This window comes from Cervus elaphus, chromosome 5, assembly GCF_910594005.1.
Source record: "Cervus elaphus chromosome 5, mCerEla1.1, whole genome shotgun sequence".
NCBI classification, from domain to species: Eukaryota; Metazoa; Chordata; class Mammalia; order Artiodactyla; family Cervidae; genus Cervus; species Cervus elaphus.
In genome coordinates this window covers 124,633,411-124,652,474 of record NC_057819.1, presented here as the reverse complement: position 1 = coordinate 124,652,474, position 19,064 = coordinate 124,633,411, and the positions used below count along the sequence as shown (strand labels likewise).

Here is a 19,064-nt window from a genome sequence, read left to right as displayed (position 1 = left end):
GCTTGCCCCCAGGACACAGGGTTGGGAAGTCTACATGCCCTCCCCTCCAGCAGACTGCAGTCAGTCCCACCACCCTGGAACTCAGAGCCTGGCCTCACACCTCACGTCCCTGGCACACCGCCTCCCACTGCACCTCAGGCGAGTGCCAGATCTGCTCCTTGTGCCCTTAATGGGCTTGAGGTCTCAAGTAAGGTAATTAACTCACAGCTTTGTCCAGAAGTTACATTCCATTCAAATGTGCATCTAAATATGTGTGTCCCAGGGGTGAAGGGTGGTTCTTACAAGAAGGAACAGCCACGATGCACAATCTCAGGGAAGCCAGTGCCAGTTAATAAGGAGATGAACTGAATGAAGATTCAGAGTCCATCTCCAGGGAGAAGAAAGGATGGGAGGGCGAGTCAGGAGAGGGTGGAGCCCAACAAGAACCTGTATTCAGACCCAGCTTGAAGCATCATTCTGATTTTCCTTTTGCTTCTTGCATCTCAAGGTGATGAGAAAAGTAGGGAAACCGTGGTATGTGTGGCGATCTCACTCAAGTATTAAAAATTCATCTTAACACCTCTTGCTGAAAACAGAAGGTTAAAAAGCCCTTCTTGCTATTGCCAAAAGAAAGAGGGATGGGGGCGGAAGAGAAATCACCAGCAGAAGCTTTGATTTCAAGTGGCCCAGAAGCTTTTATGTACACACCCTGGAGCACTGCCCTGCACCCAGCCCTTGAAAGAAAAGTTCCAGGAAAATTAGGAGTTATTTTCTTTTGGATCCTATAGTGAAGCATCTCATTTAGATTCAGAAAGGATCTTGAGCTATTAAAGTTTAGTGAGAAATTACTCCTAAATGTACCTAGATATCCATACCTCTTTAAATCTTTCTCCAAGTTGTATCCACCTTTTTAATACAAGTAAACTTTATGTTCTTTGGCTTCAATAGAGTTTCCCATTTTTACATAAAAAGAACCTTCATTGCCGAGAACAATGTGTCTCTCTGTGTTCTCATTATCCTTACCTAAAAGGAAACTATCCTGAGACCGGGCGCAAATTTCAGGGGTGCAGGGGAAGTACCTAGACTCTGGAGGACCACATTGCTTGTCACCACCATCCCTCGGTTTCATTTGGTGTCACAGACAAGGAGACAGTGATGAGCCGGGCGGCAGCTCTCCCCCTGTTCACAGAGAGCTCCGAACGTCCCTAGGTTTGTGCGGGGCACTGCTGTACATCGCAGTTGTGATGTAATGGACAGGCGGCCCTGTGAGGGCGCGGCTGGCCTGGCCGACTTCTGGTTTGTTTGATTTGGTGGAAGAATTTTGGTGTCAGACAAGACGCCTTGGAGAAATAGAGGCACACAGGATTCTCTTCTCTTCCAAACAGAAGACTTCTGTTACAATTTCACTTGGCCCTCCAAAAGGAACGTGATCAAACTGCGCAGGGGCCAGCTGGGAGCAAAGTGTGCCCCAGGCAGTTTACTCACCTGCAAGCAGGACTACTTTCTTGACGGGCCAAAAGAAGACAAACCTGACCACCTGCCCTCTCCTCCTGGTTTCCAGGCACAGTCCGAAGTGATAAGAGACCAGAAGGGGTGGCTTCCCTGAGCAACAGCTGAGACCTGACGCACGGGGTTGACGGTCAGGAGGAGATCTGGGAGGGAACCGGCGTGGCGAGGTACAGGGCGGGCAGTTCTTCACTCATGCCTCTGTTCTAGAATCTTAGGAAGAAGCTCTTAGGACGGCCACGAACCAAAGAAATATTTTATAAAATTCTGTTCAAAATATGTATATTCTCCCCACTCCTTTTTTTCTGCTGGGAATTCTCTCTGGCTTTAAATAATTAGACCTTTCAAAAACTTGCAACCGAACTGCTTTGCTTTTGGTCCTCAGAGGAAACTATAGACTCTGAAGACCCCACCCCATCCCACACAAATTGATGCCAGCAAGTTATAGCCCACTCCCCAGGTGGAATCAGCAGCACCCAGCCCCGAGCTACACAGAAAAGGTGAAGACTAGATCCAAAGGAGGGGTCCCTGTCGCACAGTGAGCACATCTTTAGATCCCTGAATCTTAAATAAAATTAGCAGTCTTTTGAGGGCCCCGCTAGCTGGCCATCCCTTGTGGGGCTCCCCTGGCTCCTGAGCCATAGCATTCAGTTTTGCTTCACCTGGTCCCTGGCAACACTTTCCAAAATGCAATGTATATACTGGAAGCTTTCCCCAGGCTACTAGAGGAAATGCTTTCAAATGAAGTAGCAGACTTTATGCTCTTTATTATCTCAAGTCACCTTCTAAGGCATGTTTTGGTGTCAGCTCATGTGTTGGAGAAACTGCGACAGCAAACTCATTTACTAAGTGCGCCACACTTTAAAAATGTACATTTTATATTAATAAATCAAACCAGTCCACGTCACAAAGTATTTCTTTAAGTGAGGCTACTCTTTTTTTTGTCTGCAGTCCTCCACAAAGAAAAGACCTCACCATGTACTCAGTTACTCCCCATCCCACCTGTAGATGCGAGCTGTCCTCAATTCTCATACGTAATTCAAAAAGAAAGTCATATACCAAGTGCCTGCACCACTCAGAATGAAAAGGGAGAAAAGAAGACATGAAAGGGGAGGAGAAAGAGACACAGGCGGACAGAGAGGGAGAGAGAGATGGAACCAGAATGTTATAAATAAAAAGGAGACAGTGATGGCTCAGAGAGAAACCTACTTCAGAGAGGCAGCAAAAAATAAGATGTTTAGGCTGTCTGAATGTTTCATGAACCTATGAAAATAACGTGCTGCTTTATGAAAGAACGTGGGGAGACATTGCAGCTAATCAAAAAGATGTAGGTGCAAATGGGATGTGTTTATAAAGCCGGTATCGAGTGCAGAAGAAAAAGCCTGCTGCAGGCGGGGATTTAGGGAAAGGCAGGTGCCCACGGAGGAGCATAGCATCTCTGTTCAAGGGAGGAAGTTTCAGGATGGTTTTTCCCCTTCACTTGTTTAAAAACAAAAAATTCCTCACCAAATGTCAGCTGTGAGTCAGGTTCCATTTGTCTTTATAACAAAGTATCAAGCAGGAGTGTGGAAATAAATAAACACAGAGAGACAACTAGGACCAAAAAGACCAACATTGCAGGCACATGGATGGGCTAGAGGAGGTAAACCCCACATCACAACCACGGTAAAAGAGCGTTTCAATTTCACGTTCACTGTCACTCCAGGCTCAATGAGATGCTTCTCCCTGCGTGGCTCCTCCAGGCTCCTTACATTGCCCCTCACCCCACACACCACCACTCTGACAGGTGAAGAGGTGCTTCCTTCCCCTTTACATTCCTTCACTCCTAATTTCACAAGCAGGCATCAAATAAAGCCGCGTGCCCAGGAGGAAGTGGGGATAAATCAACCAGTATCTCTGTCCTTAGGAGCAAGGTGCCTCCAACTTCTACACATCACAAAAGGGGCCTGGCAGCATGGTTGAATGTGAGTGAGGGGCTGTAAAGAAGACTGTAGGGTAGAGACAGCACCCAAGCTGGACCAGGCTGGCCAAGGATCGATCCAGACCTGGGGCTGGCATTTTCTCTGGCCAATACCATGCCCAGTCCACCCCCAAATACCAAAGAGCTCCATAATTTCTCTCCAATTCTTGGAAGCCATTTCTTTGAGCTGTTGGTAGAGCTCAAAGCTTAGCAAGTAGCAGGAACATAACAGAGGCCCACTCTAGAGTGGTACCCAGAAGTCCTCCTATCTGCCTCCTTCCTAAATCTGCCTCTTGGCTGGCATTGGGTTAACCCTTCCCCCCAGCAGGGTGAAGAGAGCCACTGCCACGGCAGCGCCCCCAGCGGCCCCAGGACAACCTCCTCAGGGGGGAGGGCACCAAAGCAGGCTGCAGGCCCTGGCCCTGTCCTTGGTGCTGCCGCCGGCTGCGCCCCCTGTGGCTGGGGCCACCCAGGACTCAGCCTTCCCTCCAGCCTGGCCTCTGGTACCTGCGGAAAGACCATGAATACACCCAGACCAGCTTCAACTCCTTTCTCAGGGCACTGGACAGGAGGCATTTGCAATGAAGGCCCAGCATAGCCAGAGCCTGGCCTGTGGGGACTTTCCTGGACTCCAGCTTCCCCAGGCGACCTGAGGCTACCCAAGGCCCAAGCATGGACTCAGTTCTCTCTAAGCTCAGGCCCCTGGAGGGGGGATCTGAGCAATCATTCGAGTCCTCTTTTAATGGAGGAGGGGATTGCTGTTGGAAATGGGCAAGTGGTGCCAAAAAAGCCCAGCAGCTCCAGCACAGACAGCCCACATGACCCTGGCAAACCCCCTCCTTGGTTTCCGGCTGCCTCACCAGGCCCCGAGCACCAGACACTCCACTCTAGCTTCTGCTCCCTAACCCCTCTGACCTTCTCACCTCATTCTCCAGGGATCTGCTCTACCCTCTCAGAAGCTCCCGGCTGGGAAATGAGGAGTTAAGCACTGCTTCCAGGAGAGTGTGCCTGGGAGCCCGGTGCCCACACAGGGAGGCCTCTAGTCTCTGGGGAGGGACGGGGGTGGCAACGTCCATCCTCAGGGCATAACAGAGCTCTGAGCCCCAAGGTGGAGACGGCAACTGTAGGACAAGCCTGCCTAATGCTCAGAAGGAGCTCCTGTGCCGCGCCCTCCCGAAACCCCCCGGGTCCCAATGCTTTTCGGTCCTGAGAGAGGCCCCGACCTGCCTGCATCCCAGTTCCATCAGGCTGCACTTTCATTGCAACTTTTCTCCCTCTCTCCCTTCACAATCTTCCCTCACCTGGAGGGTCTGGTTTTAATTAGTGCAATATACCCGTTAACAACGCAGCCTAATTAAGACATCTGCCCAATTCCGAGATGCACACTTAATGAGCAGGTTCTGCCGCAATGTTCTGTACTTTTATTATGATTATTTGCAGACCAGTAAAACCAAAGCCGGCTTCCGGCTGATAGACCTCATACCGGCGACCCCACTCCATTAGCCTCCTACCTGCTCTTACTAAATGCCCCGGGCTCCCGGGCGCGCGCCCAGGGCGTCCCCCGAGCCGAACGGGTTTCAGCTGGAAATTAGTGGCCGGGCGCGCGGGAGAAGCGACTTCACCCCCAGCTGAGGTGTAGGGCTGAGTCCCTCCGTCCCCGTCCTTTTCCTCCACCGCGGGATGTCTCGTGCATCAGCGTGAGCGGCACCGCGGGCGTCCTTTTTAAAGTGACCATTAAAGAATAAATCCAGTCCCTCCCCAAAGCTGGAGAGCTCCGTCAGAAAGGAGTTTTTCCTCACCCTCGGCGGACCCCGCGGCCGCTGGAGGAGCTGAAATCCTGGACTCCCGGTAAATCCCTCCTACCCTACGTGAGACCTCGGATCCTGGGGCCGCTCTGGGACGGCTTGGGGTCCCAATGTCCCTTCACGCCCCGCGCCGCGTCCTCGTCCCCGCGCGTAGCCGGTGAGGGCCCCCGGCAGCCCGGGCACTGCGGGGATGCAAAACCGGAGAGGCTCCGCGCTGGGGGAGGCTGCGTCACCTCCGAGGTGCCGCCAGAGACAGCCCTCCCGAGGGGGCGAGCCCCGGACGCCTCCCCGGCGAGTCTCGCCACCTCTGAGACCACCGGGACAGAAAGTTTGGACCGGGTGTGCCTGACCGCCTTCGCGCCAGCTTCCCTCAGCCGGGCTGCGCCAGCCCCTGGGGGCAGCCGAGGCTCGGAGAAACAGCCTGGGTTCACGCCCGAGTCTCCCTGACTCCCGAGACTCTGAGGGGAGCGCCCCCAGCCCGCCGCCTGGAGGGCCCTGCGAGCGGCTCGCCCCCTGCCACTTCACACCCGCGCATAGCGCGGCGCTGCGGGCCCGGGGCCTCTCTAGGGAACCGTGGGAGACCCTTCCTCCCCACAACTCTTTTGGGTCATCAACTCCTCCAGTGAACCCTTCTCCTCGAGGACTCAGGCAGGGTTCCCAGGGACTGCGTGCCCAGGGGTCGCTCCCACCCGCTCAGGTTCCAGCTCCGTACCCCGGACGCGCCCCGCGGGGCCGGGATCTCCTCCCGCTCAGCCTCCCCCCGCCAGGGAGTTCCCCGCGCCGGGCATTGTGCCGCCACCGCCGCCGCCACCACCACAGCCACGACCGCGGGACTCCCCGGCGTCTCCCTGGAGCCCGACCCCGGGGCCTTTCAATTCACAAAATCGCCCCTCCGGCCGCGGGCTGGACCACGTGCCGCGCGACCCGAGCCCAGGAGGGAACCCAGAGAACCCCGAGCCCGCGGGGAGACCCCTGACCCCGATGGCGCCACCCCTCCCCTAGCGCCCGCGGGTCGCTTCCCGTCCGCGCTCTGCAACCCCGCGCCCCCACCAGCCCCGCCTCCCCCTGCGGGGTCCGGTGCGCCCCTCCCCGGGACGTGCCCACCCCCACCCCCGAGCCCAGCCCGCGCAGCGGGAATGTAACGGCCACCGCAGGGGCGAAGCGCGAGCGGCGGGGGCTAGGTTACTCACGGGCTCAGCGCTCCCCGCGGCAGGTGACAGGGGCCCGGCGGCCATGCCCCGGCTGCATCCCGGCCGCCGAGCGGGCAGCGGCGTCCCGGGGCCGCGCGGGCACCGGCGAGCCGGCGGCGAGGAGAGCGCGACGCCGGGCTCAGGCGGCGGCGGCGACCGCGTCTGCTCCGACCACGCGAGCAGCTGGGACCGCGGAGGGGCCGCTGTCCGAGGAGGCTCTCGGCGCTCGCTCTTGTCTCGCTGCCGCCCTCTCTCTCTCTCTCTCTCTCGCCTCTCTCCTCCCCCTTTCTCTCTCCCTCTCGCCGGCTCCTCTGGCTCGCTCGGCTGGAGCGAAGAGACAGCAGGAGCACGCGGCGGCGGCGGCGGCCCTGGAGGAGCGCGCAGCGCGCGGCAAGGGAGGGGGCTCGGGCGGCCGCGCGGCCGGGAAGGGCGGCGGGGCGGGGAGGGCCGCGGCGGGGACAGCGCAGGCCCGACGCACCCTTGAGGCCCGAAGCTCCGGCCCGGAGGAGAGTCTGCACGAGAGAGGTGGGCGAGGCACGGAGGACCCCAGAGCCCGGGGCTGCCCGGTTTCCCGCGAGCGCCGCCCTCCGGTCCCGGACCCACTTCCCCTCTCTTCCTCCCTCCCTCCCTCCCTGCAGCGATCCTGAGGCCGGGCAGCCCCTACCAGAACCCTTATCCCCCTGCCACCCTGGCCCTGGCCAAGAAAGGCCAACACTGGGGAACCCTAGGAATGGGACTCGGGCCCCAGGAATGGGACTCGGGCAGCGAGGGCGAATGCTCCCCAACCTCTGCCACCGGTCTGCACCGCCTGGCCTCCTCTTCCAATTTGCCCACACACCTCCTACTCCATACTGGGGCTTGAAATTCCCTGCCTTGCCTTCCTGGGAATCCAAGAGTGAGTGATCAGCCACACAGAGTCACCACTGGGGTGTCTGTCCACACTGACCAACCACGCCGACTCAAACATTTCCACCTTGGTCGGGGAAGAGGGGCTGTCACTTGTAGGAGGTCAGCCAAGAATTTGCCTAAAGTCAGAAAAGCAAGTATTCCCTGTCCTCTCTCCCAGCTCCCCCACCCTAGGGGAAGGGACCCTGACGTTGGGTCTGAGAGGGTCTCTATCCTTGGGAGGGGGAGCAGAAGGAAAGCGAAGGCTAAGGGCCAGAGGAGTAGGGACCATCTGGGCTGGCAGGATGAGACCCATAGAGAGCAGTGAGGTCACACTAAAGGCAGGCAGGAGTGCCTTGTCTGTCCCATACAGAACCACAGGATTAGGCAGGGCCTTGCTCCTGATTCTACACAAAAGACAATCGGACGCAGCGCCTGGAGCATCATCAAGAAGGGTGAGAGCAGGGATGGAAGTGAGCTGCACCCTCAAAGACATCCTCAACCTAAGTGAAGTGAAGTGAAAGTCACCCAATCGTGTCCCAGTCTTTGCGACCCCATGAACTATAGAGTCCATGGAATTCTCTAGGTCAGAATACTGGTGTGGGTAGCCTTTCCCTTCTCCAGGGGATCTTCCCAACCCAGGGATCGAACCCAGGTCTCCTGCATTACAAGTAGATTCTTTACCAGCTGAGCCACAAGGGAAGCCCTCTCAACCTAAAAGCAAATGAAAAACCAGTGCCAGGTTGCTTTTAATTCTGGATGCTGTTTCTAGAACAGATTTCTTCTTGTACCTGACTGTCGTGCTTTTCTGTGTGAGGCAAAGACCATGTCATGGAGTCTGGAATTTGTTAGGAGCTTGGAGGACTCAGAGACAGTGAAGGGAGGGATATAAACTCAGCTCCTCTGTGCCCAGGGCTCTGTGCTGCCAGCTGCCTTCCCAGCAGAGCGAGAACAGATAGTGTCCACGACAAGTGGCTACTGTCCACTCACGAGTTTGATGTTTTTAATTTCTGGCCCTTCTGCCTGTCTGGGTCATTAATCTGTCTTGGTCAGTGGGAGTCATGCTACACAATTTTGAGTTAGCTTCTTGGCCCTACAGCTAAACACTGGATATATGCCTTGTCTACCAGCAAGGCAGATGCTTGGTCGATTGAACTCTCCCCAGCCCTCGTATTTGAAATAGCAGGTCCCTACTCAAAAGACCTAATTGGCTTTCTCTGTCCTCTGCTGTCAGACGGTCCAGGCCTCCAACTTGCGGCTGGGCCCACCCACTCCTCATCACCCACCTGTCTTCCTATAGGCAGGCCTTTTGCTTCCCAGGCAAGATCTTTACTAGTCACTTTTCTAGATCATTCCAGAGAAACTCTCGGAAGACAGCACCAAATCTTGTTCCCAAGCTCCACCAGACCCAGCCAGGACTCAGCATTCTGTAGGCCCACTCAGACACCTGAGCACATGGATTGAAGTTGGTGTCTGTAGCAGGATCAACCCCAGGATGTGCACATTGGGATCACCATCAGGGACAGGTCCTGGCAAGGCTAGAGCCTCAAGACAAGCCTCAGGGAATTTGGCCTCCCAGCACCAGTTGCTGTGGAATGGGGATCTGCCCAGAAAAGGGGCTCAGGGCCAAACTGTATGTCCTCATATTAGTATCAGCCAGGGGGGGTTCCTGTCTTGGGATATGACTAAACAGAATTTTATGAACCTCTGACTTGGAAGCTTCATTTAAAAAAAAAAAGAGAGAGAGAGAGACCATGAAGGAGGAACCAGGAACAGCCCTTTGCAACACTAAGAAAGATGCAAGAGGAGATTTAGCTCAGAGTCTAAAATGACAACTGAACACACATAGCTAATTTTACTCTCCCTGAAAACCCCAAAACTACCAAAAGAGATTTCCTGAAGATGAAACCCCCCCACCCCCAAGGAGCTGGAGAACAGAGAAAAGACAACCACCAGCAAAATGTGGGAAGCAGGAAGACAAATGGATAAGAGGTGCTTGGCCTTGCAGAGCTGAGTCCTAACCCCATCATGGGGAGAGCTAAGAAACAGAACCTCCAAAGGCTTAGAGCCATGGGGCAGGTAACTGTGGACCAAAAAAAAAGAAAAAGGCAGCTAGGAGCAGTGATGATCTGTTTAAAGAGCCTCAGGTCCTGGATGGTTGCCCACTCCAGATCACTGGATGGCTGGTCACCATGGAAGGGTATTCCTCGAGGAGGGTGAAGCAGGCGCTCTGTGGCCTGGGGGACTCCGTGTATGGTGACAGAGGGGTGTCCTTCACTCTGAAGGCTGAGAGCCCCACCCAGCCCCCATAGCACCAACATCCTCCAGGCAAGAGGCTAGAAAAGTCTCTTCCTCCTCCTGCAGATTTTCGGAGAAACCTATGGATGTAATTTTATTGTTTCCCAGCAGAGCCCTGAGCCAATCTCCCTAGAGAGAATCCCCAGTGGATGAGCCCACCCAATCCTCAGACCTTCCCGTAGCTCTGCAATCCTTTCCCCTAAACATGAGTAGACAACCCAGGATTACCAGACATTGGGGGAAAGCCTTTGAGAGAAAGAGCCACCCAGGTGGGGACCTAGGGGTGTGGTGCACAACTTCAAAGAAATAGACATTAGGCAGAGAGGAGAAATAGACGTTTAATATCCTCAAAGACAGCAGATAAGATATTGCATTTACGAACCAAGAGCAGGATGCTATTTTAAGGAGAACATTTAGAGAACAAAAAAGGACTAGAAAATTAAACGTGTGAGAACAGAAACAAAAACCTCAACAGACAGGTTGGAAGATGGAAGGGAGGAGCTATCCCAGAATGCAAAGCAAAAAGACAAAGAGGAGAAAAATAAGAAAAGATGAAAGAATTAGATGACCAGTTCATGCAGCCTAGGACCCACACAAAAGTAACCCTTCTTTCCATTCCATCCTGCCTGAAAGAGTTATTTAATTCTATAAATTTCCCAGAAATGAGTTTCCAAGTTCTCAGTAGAGCAGATGGAAATTGACCCATATCAAGGCATATTATTACACAAAGAAAACACTGAAGAAAAAGAAAAAAGAAAGCAAAGTCGCTCAGTTGTGTCCGACTCTTTGTGGCCCCATGGACTGTAGCCTGCCAGGCTCCTCCGTCCATGGGATTTTGCAGGCAAGAATGCTGGAGCGGGTTGCCATTTCCTTCCCCAGGGGAACTTCCTGACCCAGGGATTGAACCCAGGTCTCCCGCATTCCAGGGAGCCACCAGGGAACCCCAAAGAGAAAGAAAGGCCTCCACAAGTTTCCAGGCTTCATAGAAAAAAGCAGAAGTCTTTTCTTCAGAGGTCTCAACAACAACAGAAGCTAATAGATAATGGAGCAGTGCCTTCAAAGTGCTGAAGGAAAATATTTTCTGGCCTAGAGTCCATTATGTAGCCAAATGAACAATCTAATGTGAGATTAAAATAATGATGTTTGCATGTGCAAGGTCTCAAACAAATTTACCTTCCATGTACCATTTCTCAGGAAGCTATTAGAGGATGTGCTACAATAAAACAAGGGAGTAAAGCATGAAGGAGGATGACAATGGATAGATGAAACAATGGATCCAGTAAGAGAGGGAGAGAGGAAGGGAATTCCACAGAATCAGAGAGAAAGAAGATCGTAGGAGAGTAGCTGTCCAGATGAGAGCAGGGTGGTGACACGTTCAACTGTCCAATACGTAGACCTGTGAGAGCTATCATCACTAAAATGCCTTCTGACATCATACCACCCTTTTAATGCCACATGCACCTGCCAGGTTCTTATCTGTACTTGGCCTGCTTGGGCCAGGTCATGACAGAATTCCAGCTCTCCTCTGCAAGCATGGCCCTGGTATAAGCTGAAGACACTCATTTCCCCCATCAGAAGTGTGCTGCTTTGTTTTATTAGAAATAGGATGGCCATGGTGAGCTAAGAAACATAAAATTCAGATCTGTCTGTTCCTCCACCCCCACCAACCTACCAGACATCCCAGCTGGGGATGGACCTCAGTTCCCCAGGGAGTCCCCATGGCCTTGCCAAGAGCTTTCTAGAATAGATGCCATGGTCCTTTCAGGGCCAGTGAGTACACCGACTACCTAAAAAGGGCTCTAGTAAACTCCCAGGCAGCTGAGGCCAGTCTGTGACCCCCAAGACTATTCTCTTCTCTTCTCCCAGGCTTCTATGTGTAGCAGCCCAAAGTAGCCACAAACAGAAAGGATATCATGGCTAGCTCTCTATGTTAATCACCTTGCACATAAGATGATGATAAAACAATAATATGTCTGAAGAAAACACAATCCAAGGGGACTTCTTTGTCCCTGTCAGTCTTTTATGACCTGCTGGTGGGCTGTTGGAGAGTGTACTTTACATCCATTACCAGGCTTCCTTGTTTGGTCGTTTAATCCAACAGAGAAGGTTACTTAATGCAGTCATAACCTCCTTGCTAAGAATGAATATTTCACTCTCTCTCTCTCTCTGTCTCTCTCTACACACAGACACACACACACACAAACACACTCCAATATTTGTGTTACATGTAAATATATAAATAATATCTTCATTTCCCCACCACCATTGTTGGATATTTGGGCTTTCCCCTGGGCTGCAGTCCAGGACGTGGTAGGATACTGTGAAGAAGTGCTCTCTGTCTTCGTGCTTTCCTGGTAGGGAAGGTTCCACAGGTCCTACTACAGTGAAACAGATGAACCTATAGCCTGTTATACAGAGTGAAGTAAGTCAGAAAGAGAAAAACAAATATGAACACATATATATGGAGCCTAGAAAAAAGGTACTGATGAACCTATTTGCAGGGCAGGAATAGAGACTCAGACATAGAGAACAGACTGACAGACACAGCCGAGGAAGAAGGGCGTGGGACGGATGGAGAGAGCAGCATTGAGATATTACACTGGGCTTCCTTGGTGGCTCAGATACACTAGCATGTGTAAAGCAGAGAGCTAACAGGAACTGGGTGTATAGTGCAGAGAGCTCAGCCTGGTGACCTGTGACAACCTAGAGGGGTGGGACGGCACAGGAGATGGGAGGGAGGTTTAAGAGGAAGGGGACATGCGCATGTCTATGGCTGATTCATGTTGATGGATGGCAGAAACTAACACAACGTTGTAAAGCAATTATCCCTCAATTAAAAATAAATTTAAGAAAAGATTCTTACACACAAAATGCGGGGCAGCCGTGCAAGAGCTTCTAGTCTGTAGGGCTCCGTGGCTTGTATCTCTCTGGATCCTGTGAAATATAGGTCACAATGAAACCTTGGAGGTCAGAGACACCAATCCAAGAACTTAACAAGAGACAATGTGGAGGTTGACTGGCTCAGGCCCACGCCTCTACTCACAGCCAGGGGAGACGCACCCAACACACACCCAGCCTTGACAGGGGCCCCAACAGCTGGACCAGTCTCCCAGTCTTCCCTCACACCTGAACAATGGTCTCAAACTTTGCCCACTCCCGGTGCTCCGGACCCTGATTCCCGGCAGATGGACAGACAGCATTATCTTTTTCTCCAAGAAGGGAGGGCTCAGACTTGAGCAGCTTTCTTTCCTCTCATCTTCCATCCGTGCTCAACACCTCTTCCTGCTCTCTTTCCTTTCAAATCCTCTCCCCATACTAGTCTAGCCCCCTCGGGCTTCCTCCTCTTCCACTTTCCCGGCTCTAGCCTAAAAGCGTAGTCAGTCCACACCCATCCTTTAAGAACAAATCCTAGTGATGCTCTCCTGCCATCGCCTTCCCTTTCATCACAAGTGGTCCCCACCTCCTCTCCAACATTCCCCTGGAAATGGCCCTGCTGGGGTCCCTAGAGACCAACTAGCCTGTGCCCCTTCCTCCATGCAGTGAATCATTCAAGGAGTTGCCCCTGAGCGGACCACGGCATCTGTTCTGGGAGGCTCTTGGCTCTGACTGTCACCCCTTGTTATGAAAGTTGGATGGTGCCTGGGAACCCTCTGCTGGCTCCTCTCATGCATTTCCCAGGCCTTCTCAGCAGGGAATAAGGCAGGTGGCATGTTCTCCACTCCCTTTCTAGAACCTTCTCCCTTTCCTCTACAGCTTTCTCGCGGCTCTTCCCTCCCGAGGCAGCTCCCTCTGCATCTCCCTTTGGTTCCCCTACTCCTCCCTAAATGCCCGCTTTCCCTGAGACTCCACCGTTAGTCCCTTCATGTTATTTTCCTTGATGATCTCATCCCCTCCCCCTGGTGTCACTGTCACAGGCATCGTCCCGGCATTTCAGAGCTGGAGGCAACTCCAGAAAGACGAGAAAGCTGAGGTCAGCGTGTCCAGGTGCCCTGCGGGGGCCTCCCAACGCCTAGGTAGCAGCTCCGGACCTTGAACCCAGCCTCTGGCTCCACCAGCAATGGTGCCCCCGCCCCCCCCCACCCCCCGCCACACTGCCTCTTATTTCACATGCAGGGGAGCAGGTGGGTGCATCCGCAATGTCACACACACACACTTCCAGACTTGATATTTTATTTAAGAGCAGGCAGCTCTATATCGGTACCCAGTTGCTTTCAGTTCTGACATTTATCTTCTCCAAAGGAGGGTGAGCCACTTGCAAATCGTCCCATCTCTCCTCCCACATGGCTGGGAAATGTCAGAGGGAGATCCAGGCAGCTCAGGGTCCCTGGCCCACATCGTGCACATTTCACTCTTTGGGCTGCTTGGTAACCTGGCTGCTTTGGGAGAGCCGAGGAGGCCTGGGAAATTGCATGAGAGGAGCCAGCAGAGGGTTCCCAGGCACCATCCAAGTTTCATAACCAGGGGCGACAGTCAGAGCCAAGAGCCTCCCAGAACAGATGCCGTGGTCTGCTCGGGGGCAGCTGGGTCCTTCCCGATCTTCTCATATCTCCTTGTTTTGAGTGGGACCCACGCCATGTCTTAGAGCTCTGCCTGTGATTGCACAATAATACCCACCCAGAAAACAAATTAAAAATAGGAAAAATCCATCCGAGGCGTGTGTCTGCTGAGGCAGAGTGCTGTCAGATTGCTAGGCAACCCCGGGCGATCCTGTGGGAAGGTCTGTGCTAAGCTTGTTCCACAGAAGTAGCACTCTTGTCCCTGTTGTGTGGATGTGCTCAGCTGAATCTGAGCAAGGTCATGGTCAGAGGGAAGGCACAGGCTGCCTGAGCCAAAGACGTGCCCATCCGCCTGGACAAATGGATTTTCCAGAGGACAGAGAAGAGGCCGAGGGTGTCTGCAGGATAAGAGGCATCTGGATGCATGCTGGAAAATCTATCTAGTTTCCCCATGTTCCCCAAGATCCAGGTGCTTAGAATTGTGTAGGCAACATGCCTGAATCTTAACTGATTTACCCATTCTGCTGTCTTCATCACCTTTAGTCAGAGGTGAATTAAGTAGGTTCAGAGGCTGGAGACAGGAGGAGGAGAAAGGAAAGAGGGATGCATGGCCAGAGCTGGTGGAGGAGCAGGGAGGAAGCAGAGCTGGGAGCACCCAGGTGCCACTGTGCTCGGCTTTGTGCTCCCAAGGCCGAGATGGAAGCACATGCTCTCTTCTTACAGTTTCGTCCAAACCACACTCACAATAACATGTTTGTGGATGGTACAACGTTGGTTGTGAGCATAAAATACTTTTAAAAGGAAAAGGTGGGGGATGCGGCATCATGAAAAATAGCAAGAATTTTCCATTAGACTTGAAGGTCTTTAAAACAAGGATGAAGTCAAGAGAGCGTCTTCCCTTTTCCAAGGCTCCGCAGAGACAACCCAGGGTGAAAGCAAAAGGGTATGTTAGCTTCCCAGGGCTCCCATCACACAAAACCACCAGCTGTAAAACAACAGAAATGTATTCTCTCACAATACTGAAGGTGAAAAGTTGGAAACCAAGGTATCAGCCTGCTGTCTCAAAGGCTCCAGGGAGAAATCATGCCAGGCCTCCCTTCTGGCTTCTGGTCACGGCCGATGGTGCTTGGCATCCTTGGCTGTGGCAGCATTGCTCCAGTCTCTGCCTCTGTCTCCATGTGGGTTTGTCTCTGTGTCCTCTTCCCTTTCTTACAAGGATCCCAGTAATTGGATTGAGGGCGCACTCAAATTCAGCACAACTTCATTTTAACTATTCAATAACTGCATCTGCAAAGACACTGTTTCCAAATAAGGACCTATTCTGCGGTCTGGGTGGGCATGAATTTGGGGGGATGTTATTCAACCCACTCCAGGGGAATTAATAATGAAATCAGACGAGCTTCAGAGCAGACAGGTGTTGGCCATCATCTGGTCCAGCCTGTCTCTCTCTCTCTCTCTCTGTTTCAGCACCCAGATATAGCATCCCAGATCTGCCTGGGCACCGCCATGGTGGTATGCTCCCCACCTCCCATGACGGCCTCCCCATTAGAGGAGGTTTCCTGCCCTGCAGGAAAACCTTCCTCTCAACATGGACCCGGACTCTGCTGTGGTCAGGGTCCTGCTGAATCTCAGGGGATTTTGCACAAGTCCTGGCACCAGTCCCATCACAGTTGGATGGCAAAGAGGACACGTAATTCTCCCCCTTCAGGCATGGGGTTTCCACTAAGATGTCCTAACAGTCGCTACAACACAGGCTGCCTCATCTCCAGCCTGTTTCTTCCACGTGGCTTCTGTGCATATGCCCAAACATGTGAGGGTGGGGGTTTCAACTTACTCCTGTTAAATTTAATCCAAATGGTCATCTGTGCTGATTCTGCCATCTTGACACATTATTGAATAGTTAAGATGAAGTTGCGCTGAATTCGAGTGCGCCCTCAATCCAACTTTTCACCTTCCATCTGCATCATCCCTGGGTTGAAAGCATGATAGGAAAGCCTGGTCCAGGCCAGTGAGTAACTGAATACAGCCACCCTCCCGCATGCCTGAGTGGGTAGCTTGCCATGAGGATGTACATTTTCAGGGTACCTCTATTAAATAATCTCAGTAACTAACATAGTTAGAGAGAACACTTCACTGAATCACTTTGGATGGCCTTTATCATTAAAGTTTGGAATCTACTGAGTGCTTTAATGGAAAATTCAGACCTTTACTATTTCCATAAACTTTTTTCTTCCAGTTCTGTTAAGATAAAATTGATATAACATTGTATCAGTTTAAGGTGTACTACATAATGATCTGATATATGTATATGTTGTAGTAATTGCCAAATAATTTAATTCATGTCCATCACCTCACTTATAATTTTTAAATTTTCTTTTGAGTCTGTGAACTGAGTTAACAGTTGTTGGGGTGGCCGAAATGACATCAGTTTCACTGGGACATGACCCGATCGATGTCCTCTGGAAACCAAAGGTAGCCCAGCCCCTCCCCAGTCACTGAAAGCTCACATAGGCAGGAAGGGCTGCAGGACACATGGGTGCCTGCAATGTAGTCCCCATGGGGTGTCGGCTGCTGTCACATGGCTTCTGGCAAATATGTGATGGTACATACATCCTACAGGTCAGGGCATGTGTTAATGACATGGCTTGAGAGTCACCCCAAAGGAGGCAGAAGAATAAATAACAGAGAAGAGAAAAACTGCAGGTGGATCCTAGGTCCTCTTAGAACCTGACATTTTACACTGTGGCTTAATTTCCATGCTTCCTCCCAGAGACCTCAGGGCACTGTGTTATCTACGTGTCCCATACACATGGTCCTGTACAAACATGCCTGATCACGTCCCCAACAACAAAGGTGATGCCGGTCACCTCCACCACCCAGATTCCCAGTTCCGAGGCCCTCTGCCTGACCAGAGCAACAGTAGGATGCAAGCCGCCTCCCACCAGCTCCAGGGGACTCTGGACAAGACACCCATCCTGGGAGGGCTGCCCACATTGCACTCCTGCCCCTGGGTTAGTGGCCCTGGTTCACCAAAATAAAGCAGCACAGACACTGGAGGCTGACAGGCCGAGATCAAGGTGCTGACGGGCTGGTTCCTTCTCCCTGTTTCCTCACATGATCATTCCTCTGTGCCCTAACCTCTTCTGATAAGGACACCAGTCATGTTGGATTAGGGCCCATCTGTAAGAACTCGGTTTAACCTAACCACCTCTCTAAAGATCCCACCTCCAAATAAAGGCATGTCCTGAGGTTCTGGGGGTTAGGACTTCAACATGTGAATCTGGGGGACAGTTCAGCTTACACATCCTGTTGATGTCCCTCTCTCTCCTAACAGAGTTCCCAGTCCTGAAATTCAGCCACACCTCTCACTCCTCCTTCCCCTCCCTGCTCAGTCCCGTCTACATCCTAACTAAAGCTACACTTTTGTCTCCATCCAGAACTGAATCTCCACATGAAGCTGAGAAAGGTGGGCTAGGCAGATATCACTTTTGACACCTTTGTGAGGCGTGGCAACCCTGGGGTCACAGGTCTTCCACTGCTGCCCAGCAGACCTGGTCTCCTGGCCCATCCAGGGGAGCACCCCAGCTGCCAGGTTGGGCCTGTTGTTTTGTTCCCAACAGTGGCAATAAATGGCCCAGTGTATCCAAATCCTTGGACCAGGGCCCCCACGTGTGCATATTCAGGACAGTCAGCCCCCTGGGATGTCTAGGACAGATTTCTACCAAAATAAGATGAACATTGAAAATGAGACACTAACCCCCCCGGTGACTGTTCAACGAGCGTGGCCCTATGGCCACAGACCCCCTCACCCCCTTGGCTGGTTCTTGAGAAACAAGATGGTGGGCTCCCTCGGTGGGGAGGACAATCCAAGACCGGAGGACAGACGGCCTGGGTGCCCAGCTCAGCCTGGCCGCCTGTGCGATGGGGACCTGCTGTGGGCATCTTCAGGGCCTGGTTTGCTTCTGTGCTAATGTGCGGGGACAGACTTCATGACCCTCAGTCCGTCTCCAGGAGTGGGAGCCTCCAGTTCTGTCTGAAGCAGCCTGGCTGCCTCAGACCAGCTCAGCAGTGCCAGTGCTCAAAGGAGATGTGGGGGCAGGAAGAGAGGTGAGCTGCCTATTGTTTCAAGAGATCTTCCTCCTTCTACCTCCCCCTCTGGAAGTCCATTCTTTTCCAAAATAGCTCTTGTGCCTCCTTCCCTCCAGTCTCCTCCCTGCTTCCGGGAGCTTCAAGGCCAAGTCCCACCTGGCAAGGGGGAAGGGTATTGGGGGAGGGAGGGTATGGCTCTCAAGTTGCAAAATTTCAAAGTCAAACAACCACCCCTCCATCCCTCAATCTCGTTGCCTCCAGGTCAGGCTTAACCAGCCTCTCAGCAGCAGACTAATAGAAGGAGCCTTGTTCTCAGGCCAGCTACCCTGCTGCAGTGTCCTCACAATGCCCAGTCCCCAGGAAAGGGATCTCTTGAGCATTTAGAAGCCCATACACACACACAAAAAAAGAAGCCCCTACAGACTGGCCCCTCCCTGCTCTGCTTGGGGAGCCCAACTCCAAATGGAGTATTGACCTTTCAGCCAGGCTGTGGCCGCTCCCTACCCGGAGGGTCCTCTTCTGCCCCCATACAAGATCAGGCCTACGGATGGCCAACCAACGTTGGCCAATTACTTTGGACCCCACACTGACCCTTGACCCAGAGGCAGCCTCAGTTCAGCTTTCTGCAAACCCGGCTCACTCCCCACCCATCTCCCTGCCAACTCCCCTGGACAGTGAGACCTATTCTGATCTGTGATTTCAGGGCTAACACAACAAACCAAGGGCCTGATGCACCAATGCAATTTCCTGCTCCACTGCAAGACAGCAGAGTCTTTGGCGGTCGTGACACACCACATATCAGGCTGAAGTGGCCGGGAGCAGGGAACAGTCAGGAAAACCTTGGGCTTTTTTTTAA

The 19,064-nt window shown here is 52.7% G+C and overlaps 1 protein-coding gene across 4 annotated transcripts in view; it reads right to left on the bottom strand.

The window, feature by feature from the left end:
• The window catches only part of RBFOX3 (RNA binding fox-1 homolog 3), a 429,808-nt gene extending 422,805 nt beyond the window's left edge, over positions 1-7,003 (bottom strand). For 3 of the 4 annotated variants that reach the window (XM_043905314.1, XM_043905313.1, XM_043905316.1), the window contains exon 1: positions 6,441-7,003. The gene's annotated coding sequence lies outside the window, so the exon portion shown is untranslated. Of the gene's footprint in view, positions 1-4,956; positions 5,647-6,440 lie in introns of those variants that run through there. The other variant, XM_043905315.1, reaches the window with a different exon arrangement.
• Positions 7,004-19,064: the final 12,061 nt, after the last annotated feature.